Genomic DNA, 11,290 nt, shown 5'->3' on the forward strand with positions numbered 1-11,290 from the left:
AATTACAAATAAAATATACATCACCAGGAATTCTGGTAAATATATAAATTTGTGGACTGTATATTAAAATTAATAACTGATTATATATATATACAATTTACATAACAGAAGGAGAATATATCTTAATATCACTCACCAATTTGACTGGAGATTAAGGTGTATCATACTCAGAAAACCTCACTGTCTATACATGAAAATAACACTGGCCAGAGTTAAACATTAACAGACTTATCTGAGGTTCCTGGAGCTGTCTTGTCCAGTCGCCTGATATCTCAAGTTATGCAGGAATGCACATCCAACAATTTCGCCTCCTATTTGAGAGGTGTCAGCCCAATTTTACCTCTAGAGCACGAAAAATTCTTTCCATTATTTACTAATGTTTGTGTCCAATTCAAACAACAATGGCGAGTCTCTTCTGCTCAGGTGCAGTTTCCCATTTTTTAAAACATAATTTTTATTAAATACAGTATGGCCATCTATTTACATATAACTACTGTATTTCTGGAAAATATATACAGTATTTTCCACACTGCGGCCGGGCGGAGTTCGTTGCTAAACGACTCAAATTGCTCATTTGGCAATGGTGGAGGACCTGGGTACATATAGGATCTGGCATCCACACGGCGACATATTACACAAGATTTAATCACCCTTTTTACACTTTGCCGTCCTTGTGGAATCCAGAAAGTTTCCCTAATACAATTTAAGGTATCTTGTACCCCACCATGCATTACATTTTTATGGGCATTTAGAACAATCAAATTTGTTAGATGATGAGTTTTGGGTAGTATGATAGGGTGTTTAGCATAATCACCCAATTCAGCATTTTGTAACCTACCTCTGCACCTAATTACGTTGTTCTCTAAATATAGCCCCAATTTCTCTATTATGGAACCTTTCACAATTTTTCTTTCCATCATCAATTTAATTTCATTTCAATAGATTTCTTCTTGTACCCTCTTTATCCAATATTCAAGAGGATGTGAAAACTTATATGAGATATTCATCTTGTTTAGAAATTTAAACACCAACTTAGTTACATTGATTAGTTTGGGTAAAGAAGAATACCTATTTACATCAATGGCTAAGGAAGGACAAACTGTTGGAGCAGTGGTCACAGTAATTTCAACAGGAGCAATATACGCCTTTTGTACAGGCCAATTAGCTTTATTTACCAACCAGCTTGGTCCTTTAAACCATGATACAGCATTCACAAATTTAGCATAAGGTAAACCTCGAGACAAGAAATCAGCTGGATTCTCCTCACCAGGTATATGATTAAATGTTAACATATGCTGACCCAAACTATTATACTTCTCTTGCATCTGATTAATTTCAGCGACTCTGTTTTGTACGTACACAATTTTACTGTTTCCATTACGAATCCATTGTAAGGATACCTCATTATCAGACCAAATTACAGTGTCGCTAATATTTATCTCCTGTAACTTATTTCTTATATAATTAGCTAATTTGACACTTACATAAATGGCTGTTAATTCCAACTGAGGTAAGGTACATGATTTAATTGGAGACACTTTAGCCTTAGACATAACAAGAGAAATAACACTATTACATTGAAGGTAAGCAACTGCTCCATATGCCAATTTTGAAGCATCACAAAAAATGTGGAGTACATTTTTCCCATTTGGATTGGCCACCTGGCATGGGAACTCCAACATTGTAATTTTTTCATAATCACCAATTAATTCATCCCACCTGTTAACGAATTCCTCAGGTAGAATTTCATCCCAAGCACATTTAAGTTTCCATGCTTCCTGTATTAATAATTTCCCTCTTATAGTAAGGGGTGACACTAAACCTAGTGGATCAAAACATTTGGAAACTTCAGCAAGCAAAACTCTCTTAGTTAATTTATTGGGCATACTGTAATTATTAGGTTTTAACATTAACAAATCTCTCTCAGTATCCCAAGTTAATTCCAATACATTACTACATTTTGGGACTTCATCTCCAGGGTAATTTTACTTATTTTGTCCTTTAATTTGGAAGAATTACTATTCCACTCCCTCAGAGGCATATTTGCACTTTGCATTATTTTATTAGCCTCTCCACAAGTCATTAACAGTTCCTCTTCAGTTGACGTCGCACCCAAGAAATTGTCCACATAAAATTGTTTGCTCATTACTTTACTCATTTATCGTCGCTTGAAGTAGGAACGGACTGGATGTAGCACCAAATAATACACTCCTAAAGCGAAAGGTTTTCAGAGGGCTAAGTGGGTCACTAGGATTCTCAGGCCATAAGAAGCGGGTACAATCCCGGTCAGCCTCTTGTAAACCCACTCTTAGGAAAGCTTTACTTATGTCAGCAGTAAAGGCATAATTCTTCATCCTGAAATTTAGTAAGATATCTCCTAATTTTTCCGTCAACGACGGACCTGTCATCAAACAATCATTTAAACTAGGTACAGTTTTGCTACTCCTGGCACTACAATTAAACACAATCCTCAAAGGAGTGGTCTTAGAATCCTTCTTCACTCTGTGATGTGGCAAATAGTGACCATAAATTTTGGCTTGCTCAGGAGGTACCTCTTCTATAAATTTATTAATTAATTGCTCAGCAATTATATCATTATAGGCAGTTAATAATTCTGGTGTCTTACTCAGTTCGCGGAGCTGAGTCTTTAACTGTCAATATGCCATTCTGTAATTAGTGAGCAATTCTGGATGGTTCAGTCTCCACGGAAGTCGTACCCAGTATTGTCCAGATTCAAATTTTACATCTCTCAGGTATTGCTCCTGAGTAAAGGAATCGTCTGGACTTTCTTCATTTACATTTATTCTAATGCTGTCTAATTCCCACAATTTATGCACTGGCTCAACATCATCCTCTAAGGAAGAATTATACTGGGGTACGATTTCATGAGTAAGACACACAGTTATGGTATTTGTAGTTTCCTCTAGTCATGAATTATTATTACGAGGAATCCTACCATGCATTACATGGCCTCCTGCAGTCTTCAAAAGGGTGACACCACATTTCTTTACAATACCCTTTACAAAGGAAGCATAATAGTCACTACCTATCAAAATATTTATTGGGCCTACAGAATCATCACTTACACCAGAAGGTGCTAAATTTACATTATGTGAAAGTCTGTAGCTTTACTAAGCCCTTGTGAGGGAAAAGTTCAATAGATAGGAGTAGCGAGGGAGTATATAGTAACAATAGTTTCATTGCCGGCTACTTCTTAAGGTAGGGTAAGTCCAGCTCCCGCTATTCCCCCCCCCTCCCCTTTTTTCCCCCTCCCCGAAAGTGATAGTTTGCGTGCCAGCTACTTGTTAAGGTAAGGTAAGTCTAGCTCCCGCTATTCCCGCCTTTTTCCCCCACCCCGAAAGTGATAGTTTGATTGCCGGCTGCTTGTTAAGGTAGGGTCAGTCTAGCTCCCGCTATCCCTTCCCCTCCTTCCCCCCCCCCCCGAAAGGTGACGTGTGGGGCTCCGGTCCAAACAGTAATCACTAGACTCACAGCTCCCAGCACTACTGTAAGTACATGCCTGCCTTGTATTCTAGTGGATTTATTGGTTGAAAGCTTCACTTTTGACCAATAATAAACTTAGTCCTTTCAGTCTTGCTCTAAGTTGACTGTTGTAATAATCACCACATCTTTTAGGTACTGTACTTATCATGGAGAGTGATTTCTTAAGCAGTGGGTAACCTGTCTATCTTTCCAGCTTGGATGACAGAGAGGGTCACCTGCCAATCAACGAGTAGAATTGAAGGAGACGGACTAACGTTCTGAGATGTCCCAAATTCTGATCCACTTACCTGTTTGTGTATGCAAGTAGCAGGATATAACCCCTCATCATTGCAGTGGAAAAAACCTGCTTTCCTGTCATCTGGACGGATTAATCATCATCAGCAGCGGCTACGATTTCAACAACACGCAGTGTCACCAACACCAGACACCCAAGTTTTATATATATTAGCGTTGAATTCAGATATCATTTATATTTTTCATTTTTCATTTTCTTTAATGTAGGATCAATATTTCATATTTAAGTGTTTTATATTTTCTAAATAATAAATTGTTTATGTTTGTCAGTTTTTATTCTTTTTCTATACATTAATTTTCCTGAGGAGGAGCCAGCCTTAGTAACACTGACTGAAGTTGTTACAGGGCTGAGTAAGCCTTCACAAGTGGCGACCCTGTCAGGATCAACTCTACTGAATCAAAATTCAACTCCATCTCGAATCTACCATTGGAACTTCAACACCGCATACCACAGACGGTTACCACAAGCCATGAGTAATCATTCTCTATGGTAGGACTACAGTACAGGTATTTAAAAGATTTGGTGATTGTTATAGCCTCAATTTATTGTAAGTCAAGTCAGGCAGGATATAATATTTAATTCTGCCACCTTTTTGTTCGAGCTTGAAACACTTTGGAGGATTAGACTCTAGGGACCCGAGATTTTCCAGTGACAATTTGTTTCATTGAGCTCTTTATTTTATCAAGGGAACTGTTGTAGGACACTCTTGATTTGTTGGTGAGAAGATTGGATGGTCAAGTGACCCCATTCTACTTACTGTTTGCTCAGAGCCGGCACAGAATCCTTCGTTTTCATTAATACATATTGTTTAATTGAAGCAGGGATCGAGCCCTCTAGTTTATTTACAGTTTGAGCGGAGCAGGAATTGAACCCTCCGTTTTCTTTAATACCCGTTTCATTTCCCCTGATAATTTAAGTTATTCTTGCAAGTATGGAGGAATACCAGTTTTGGATGAATGCTGGAAGTAAGTTAGGAATAACAGGGAAAAATTTAGAATCTTTCATTAGTGCTAAGATCCAGGAAAAACTTGAAAGAGAGAGAATTGAGAGAGAAGAAAGACAGTTAGAAAGGGAAAGAGAAGAAGAAAAGGAGAGGGAGAGAATCGAAAGAGAAGAGAAAAAGGAGAGAGAGAGAATTGAGAGAGAAATCCAAGAAAGACAGTTAGAAAGAGAGAGAGAGAAGACAAAAAGAAGCGTGATAGACTTGATCATGAGGAGAGAGCTAGAGTATGTGAAGAACAAGTTAAATTAAGAGAACTTGAGGAAAGAGCAAAGGATAGAGAACGTGAGGAAAAAGCTAGAGAACGTGAGGAAAAAGCTAGAGAATGTGAGGAAAAAGCTAGAGAACTTGAGTTAATAGAGAGAGAAAAGGATCGCGAGCTCGAAAAAGCTCGCCTTGAATTAGAGAATAAAAAGTTAACTCTTACACAACAATTAGAGGAAGGAGTAATTGAACATCATGCAGCTAGTGCACATATTCCAACACCTAATTTACCTCCCTTCACAGAGGGTGAAGACATTACTTCATACATTATCAGGTTTGAAAATACCGCTACCCTCTGTGAATGGCCTGCTGATACCTGGGCTACCAGGTTAGGAATGTTATTTTCTGGTACAGCCTTGAATATCTATGCAACTTTGTCGCAGGATATCATATGTAATTATAACCTACTGAAGAAGGCAATCCTTAAAGCATATAAAAAAACCACAAATTCTTACAGGAAAGATTTCAGGTATGCCACCTTACAGCCTGGCCAGAACTTTCAGCAGTTACAGGTAACACTTTTTCGTTTGTTCGACTTTTGGATAGAGAGTTCAGGAATTGATCGCAGTTATGAATCTCTTAGAGACTTCATGGTTGCTGACTAGTTCCTGACAGCTCTTCCCCATCAGATACGAACATTCATTAGAGAACGTAACCTGATTAAAGCTGAGGAAGTTGCTGAGGCTGCTGACCTGCATGCTGAGGCTCACAATTCCTATAAAGACCTAAAGGGATCGAACCCTAAGGGCAAGGGTTCATCAGACCTTAAGAAATCAAAGCCTCTAGTGGAAAGTAAAATGACTTCTTTTATTCCTGTTTGTTATTTGTGTGGTGTTAAGGGACATAAACGTCCAGATTGTCCTTCTAAGAAGGTCCAAAAAGTTGGAAGATGTTTTAAAGACTGTAATGACCAAGCACCCTTCTGTTCAGGAGCAGTTAATGGACTTAATGTATCTACCATTTTACGAGACACTGGATGCACATGTATAGTCATTTCTGATAAGCTGTTCCCTAACCTTAAAGAAACTCATTCCTCTGCTATACTTTCAGACTACTTGGGCCGTACAGACACTTTTCCTACCATCCGTTGTTACATTAGGTCTAAATGGTTCACAGGTTGGTCTGAAGCCGTACTAGCTCCCATCACTTCTTGCTCCGTACTAATAGGTAATGTAAAAGGTGCCATTCTTCCTTCTGAGGTTGACCTTTCATCACCAAAGGTGGACATAAGCTTTTCAGATCCTCTTCCTGTAGAGTCAGAGAAGCCCCTCGAAAGTTCAGATGAGACAATGTCTCGCGAGATTCATGTGGGATTAAGAACCAGTGATGCTACTCTCGAAAGCGAGGTAGTAGGATCACCGGTTCACTTGTTAGATGAAAGTGAAGGTATCACCTCCGATACCATAAATGTCTTGACTAGGGCTCAGACCAAAGCCCAGGCTTCTCCTACTATCCATCCTTTGGTTTTCCCTGACTTTAAGCCTTTAGATATATCGAAGGACTCCTTTGTCAATTTACAACGTAATTGCCCTTCTCTTCAGAATTGCCATAATGCCGCTAAACAAAATCAAGTTATCCAAAGGAAAAACTTTTCATATAAATTTGAATATATAAAAGGTATCTTGTACAAGTCAGTATTCAAATTAAATTCAGATGAGATAGACTATTCCATCTTGGTTGTTCCAAGTCAATGCAGAGAGACTGTTCTTAAAATGGCTCCTGGAGGCCTGGTCACAGACCGGGCCGCGGGGGCGTTGACCCCCGGAACTCTCTCCAGGTAAACTCCAGGTAATGACCTGCCAGTGGCCGGACATTTCTCGCATCGTAAAACCTTAAATAAAATTAGTGAAACCTATTTTTGGCCAAAAATGTCCTCAGATGTCACTACCTATTGTAGATCGTGTAACGTTTGCCAACTGTCATCCTCCCGAGGTACCAGGCGAGTACCTATGGTCAAAATGCCAGTCTTTACGGTACCTTTTGAAAGAGTAGCTATTGACATCGTTGGTCCTTTATCTCCACTTTCATCTGGGGGACATAGATATATATTAACATTAGTTGATTATGCTTCGAGTTTCCCTGAAGCCATACCTTTAAAAACCATAACCACTACAGAGGTGGCTGAAGCCCTTTTGTCCATCTTCTCCAGAGTGGGCATCCCTAGAGAAATTTTGTCTGACCGTGGGACACAATTCACATCTGACTTAATGCAACATTTATACTAACTTCTGGGAGTGAAGCCTCTCTTCACCACACCCTATCATCCCATCTGTAATGGGAGGATTGAGCGCCAGCATTCGATTCTCAAGTCCATTTTAAGGAAACTTTGCTCCCTTAAACCTAAGGAGTGGCATCGTTACCTACCCTGTGCTTTGTTTGCCATGAGGGAAGTTCCCAGTGACTCTTTGGGGTTTTCACCTTTTGAACTTCTCTATGGTAGACAGGCCAGAGGTCCATTGTCCATCCTTCATGACTTATGGACTAATGAGGAGGTGAGTGTTGAGGTTTAGTCTTCTTACCAGTTTCTCCTTGACCTTAGATCCAAACTTGAGGAGACCTCTGACATAGTTTCGAAAAACCTAAGCTTGTCAATGGACCAGTACAAAATCATCTATTTTGATTCCAAAAGTCAGAGAAGTTTTAAAGTAGGGGATGAAGTTCTGGTACTTTTGCCTATCAAGTCAAATAAATTATTAGTAGCATGGAAAGGTCCATACAAAGTATTAAAAATTTGTGGGAAAGTTGACTACCTCATAGAAGTCAAGGGGAAACCTAAGCTTTATCATATCAACATCCTTAAGAAATATTACCGAAGAAATTCGGTTAACTGCCTTAATAACTTTGACTTAGTTTTTCCACACGAACTTGATAAGACAACTGAAGAATGTAAGGTGTGTGTAATTGACACCTCTAACTCAGACTATGATGAAGAACTACATAACTTGGTGACTCTTGACCACTCGGGCGCAACCAACATTAATATTAATGAATCTTTGGATGACCATAAGAGACATGAACTACTTCAATGTGTGAGTAACTTTTCAGACGTCTTTACTGATATTCCAGGTGTTACCTCCACGGTAGTCCATAAGATTGACTTAGTGACAGACAATCCTATCAAACGAAAATTATACCCAGTTCCAGTTCACCTTAGGGATGCATTTGACCGAGAGGTAGACAAATTATTAAAACTAAAGATCATTGAACCTTCAGTATCTGCAAATTTCTCACCAGTAGTCATGGTTAAGAAGGAGTATAATTCATATAGACTTGCTAATGACTTCAGAGGCCTTAATGCTATAACTCAGTGGGATGCTGAGCCTATGCCCTTAATAGATAGCGATCTACACAAATTTTATGACTCTTCATTCTTTTCAGAGATTGATGTTGCGCAGGCATATCATCAAGTAATGTTAGATCCTTCTTCTAAGCAGTACACCGCTTTTCCTACACACCAAGGACTGATGCAATATAGAACTATGCCCTTCGGTTTGGTAACTGCCTGTGCTACCTACGTGAGACTCAGTGGTCAGTCGTCAGTACTCAGTGGTCAGTCGTCACGTGAGGTCACAGACCCTGAGCTGCTTTGGGGATTAGTGTGGACGGTTACAAAGCATGGCTTGCTTCTGCAGTGTTTTAAAAATTGAGGTTGGAGAGTTGAAGGAGGAGGTCTTGCTTCTCCAGGAGGAGATTAGGAGGCTGAAGGTCCACCTCAATGGGTCTGGGAGAGAGTGTGAGGTGGCTGGAGTTGTGGGGAATGAGGCTTCTAGCAGCGAGGTGCAGTCTGTCTCTCGCTGTGGGGAGGCTGTAGTTGGGGAGGCAGCAACGGCTACCAGCAGTGAGGAGCAGCCCAGCACCTGCTACAAGTGGCGAGTAGTTCACAGTAATGGAAGGCGCATCAGAGTAAGGAAAGTTAAGAGTGAAGATCTGAAGGTAGGAAATCGCTTCTCTGTTCTTCAGGATGAATGTACTTCAGTGGCCAGTGAAGGTAAGGGTACTACTGCCCCTGCTAATGGAGGTAAGCGCATTCTTGTGGTTGGTGACTCTCAGGTAAGATACATTGACCGTGCTTTTTGTAATAGGAATAAGAAGATGAGAGATAGAGTGTGCTTCCCTGGAGCTGGTGTTGGGGACATTGTCAACAGGCTGGATAATATCATGTCAGGTAATGGGAGCAAGCCCATTATCTGTCTCAGTGCTGGTGGAAATGATATTGGGAAGGGTAGGAGAGAAGAGCTGCTAGATAAGTACAGGTCAGCTATAGATTTCATTAAGTCTAAGGGAGGGATCCCAATCATATGTAGCATCTTGCCTAGAAGGGGAGTAGGAAATGAATGGTTGTCTAGGGCAATTGGTGTAAATTGCTGGCTAGACAGATACTGCAAGGAACTTGCAATCCCATTCATTGACAACTGGAACAACTTTTATGGCAAACATGATATGTATGCAAGGGATGGGGTACATCTCTCTGGGGCTGGGGTGGTAGCACTTGCAGACTCGATTGAGAAGGCCATTGGTGAAATGCCTATGATTTTAAACTGATGGAAGATAGAGGTATGGGTGTGTGTGGGAAACAAGCAGGTTGCAACACTTGGGTTGGAAACAGTAAATGTATAAAAGGCATTCAGCATGAAGTTATAAATAAAGACAATAGATCAGGTCAGCAAACAAAGGGGGACAGCAGAGGGCAGCAAGGGACTAGCTCCCTTAAGGTTTACTATACTAATAGCAGGAGTGTAAGAAATAAGATAGATGAGCTAAGATTAATTGCAAGTGCAGGAAACATAGATATTATTGCTATAACAGAGACCTGGCTCAATCTGAAAGATAGAGAGATGCCCTCTGAATGTCACATACAAGGCTATAAATTATTCCACACTGACAGGGTCAACAGGAAAGGTGGTGGAGTAGCGATGTATGTCAGAGACAATTTAAATTGTTGTGTTAGACAAGATATTAAATTAGAAGCGTCAGCCACTGAATCTGTTTGGTTACAGCTTCTCGAGGGCCGAGAAAAACTAATTTTGGGTGTGATTTACAGGGCCCCAAATCTTGATAGGGAGTGCAGTAAACTTCTATGGGACGAAATTCGTAAGGCATCTACATACGAAAATGTTGTGCTAATGGGAGATTTCAACTATAGACAGATTGACTGGAGCAATTTGACAGGAAATTTAGAGTCAGGTGACTTTCTTGATACGATCCAGGATTGTTTTTTAAAACAGTTTGTGACAGAGCCAACTAGGGGAAATAACCTCCTTGACTTGGTTCTTGCCAGTAGGGAAACACTAATTAATAATCTTGAGGTTAATGATGAGCTTGGGGAAAGTGATCACAAATCACTCAGTTTTAATATATCATGGAATTCCCCTAATAATGGCAATCAAGTCTCCGTCCCTGACTTTCGCTTGGCTGATTTCATAGGACTGAAAAATTACTTAGGTGGGCTGAACTGGAATGACCTGACTAAGGGTCAGGTAGGTGGTGATGGTTGCCGATATGATGCTTTCCAGGGCATAGTTCTAGCTGCTCAGTCAAATTATGTTCCAAATAGGGAAATCAGATCAAACAAAAATGATCCTAAATGGATGAACAATAGATTAAAATATCTGATTGGTCAAAAGAGAGGCATATATAGGCAAATCAAAAGAGGAGAGGGGCAATTGAGAAATCGATATATTCAGTTAAAGAGAGAAATAAAAAAGGGAATTAGAAAAGCAAAAAGAGATTATGAGGTTAAAGTTGCAAGAGAATCGAAGACTAACCCAAAAGGATTCTTTCAGGTATACAGAAGTAAGATCAGGGACAAGATAGGCCCACTCAAAAGTTCCTCGGGTCAGCTCACTGACAGTGATAAGGAAATGTGTAGAATTTTTAACACATACTTCCTCTCAATTTTTACACAGGAGGATACCAGCGATATTCCAGTAATGATAAATTATGTAGAACAGGACGATAATAAACTGTGCACTATTAGGGTCACAAGTGACATGGTCCTTAGGCAAATAGATAAATTAAAACCTAACAAATCCCCAGGCCCTGATGAACTGTATGCAAGGGTTCTAAAGGAATGTAAAGAGGTGCTTAGCACACCTTTGGCTAATCTTTTCAACATATCACTACAAACTGGCATGGTGCCAGATAAGTGGAAAATGGCAAATGTGATACCTATTTTCAAAACAGGTGACAGGTCCTTAGCTTCGAACTATAGACCAATAAGCCTAACC

This window comes from Cherax quadricarinatus, chromosome 4 (assembly GCF_038502225.1).
Source record: "Cherax quadricarinatus isolate ZL_2023a chromosome 4, ASM3850222v1, whole genome shotgun sequence".
Taxonomy (NCBI): Eukaryota; Metazoa; Arthropoda; class Malacostraca; order Decapoda; family Parastacidae; genus Cherax; species Cherax quadricarinatus.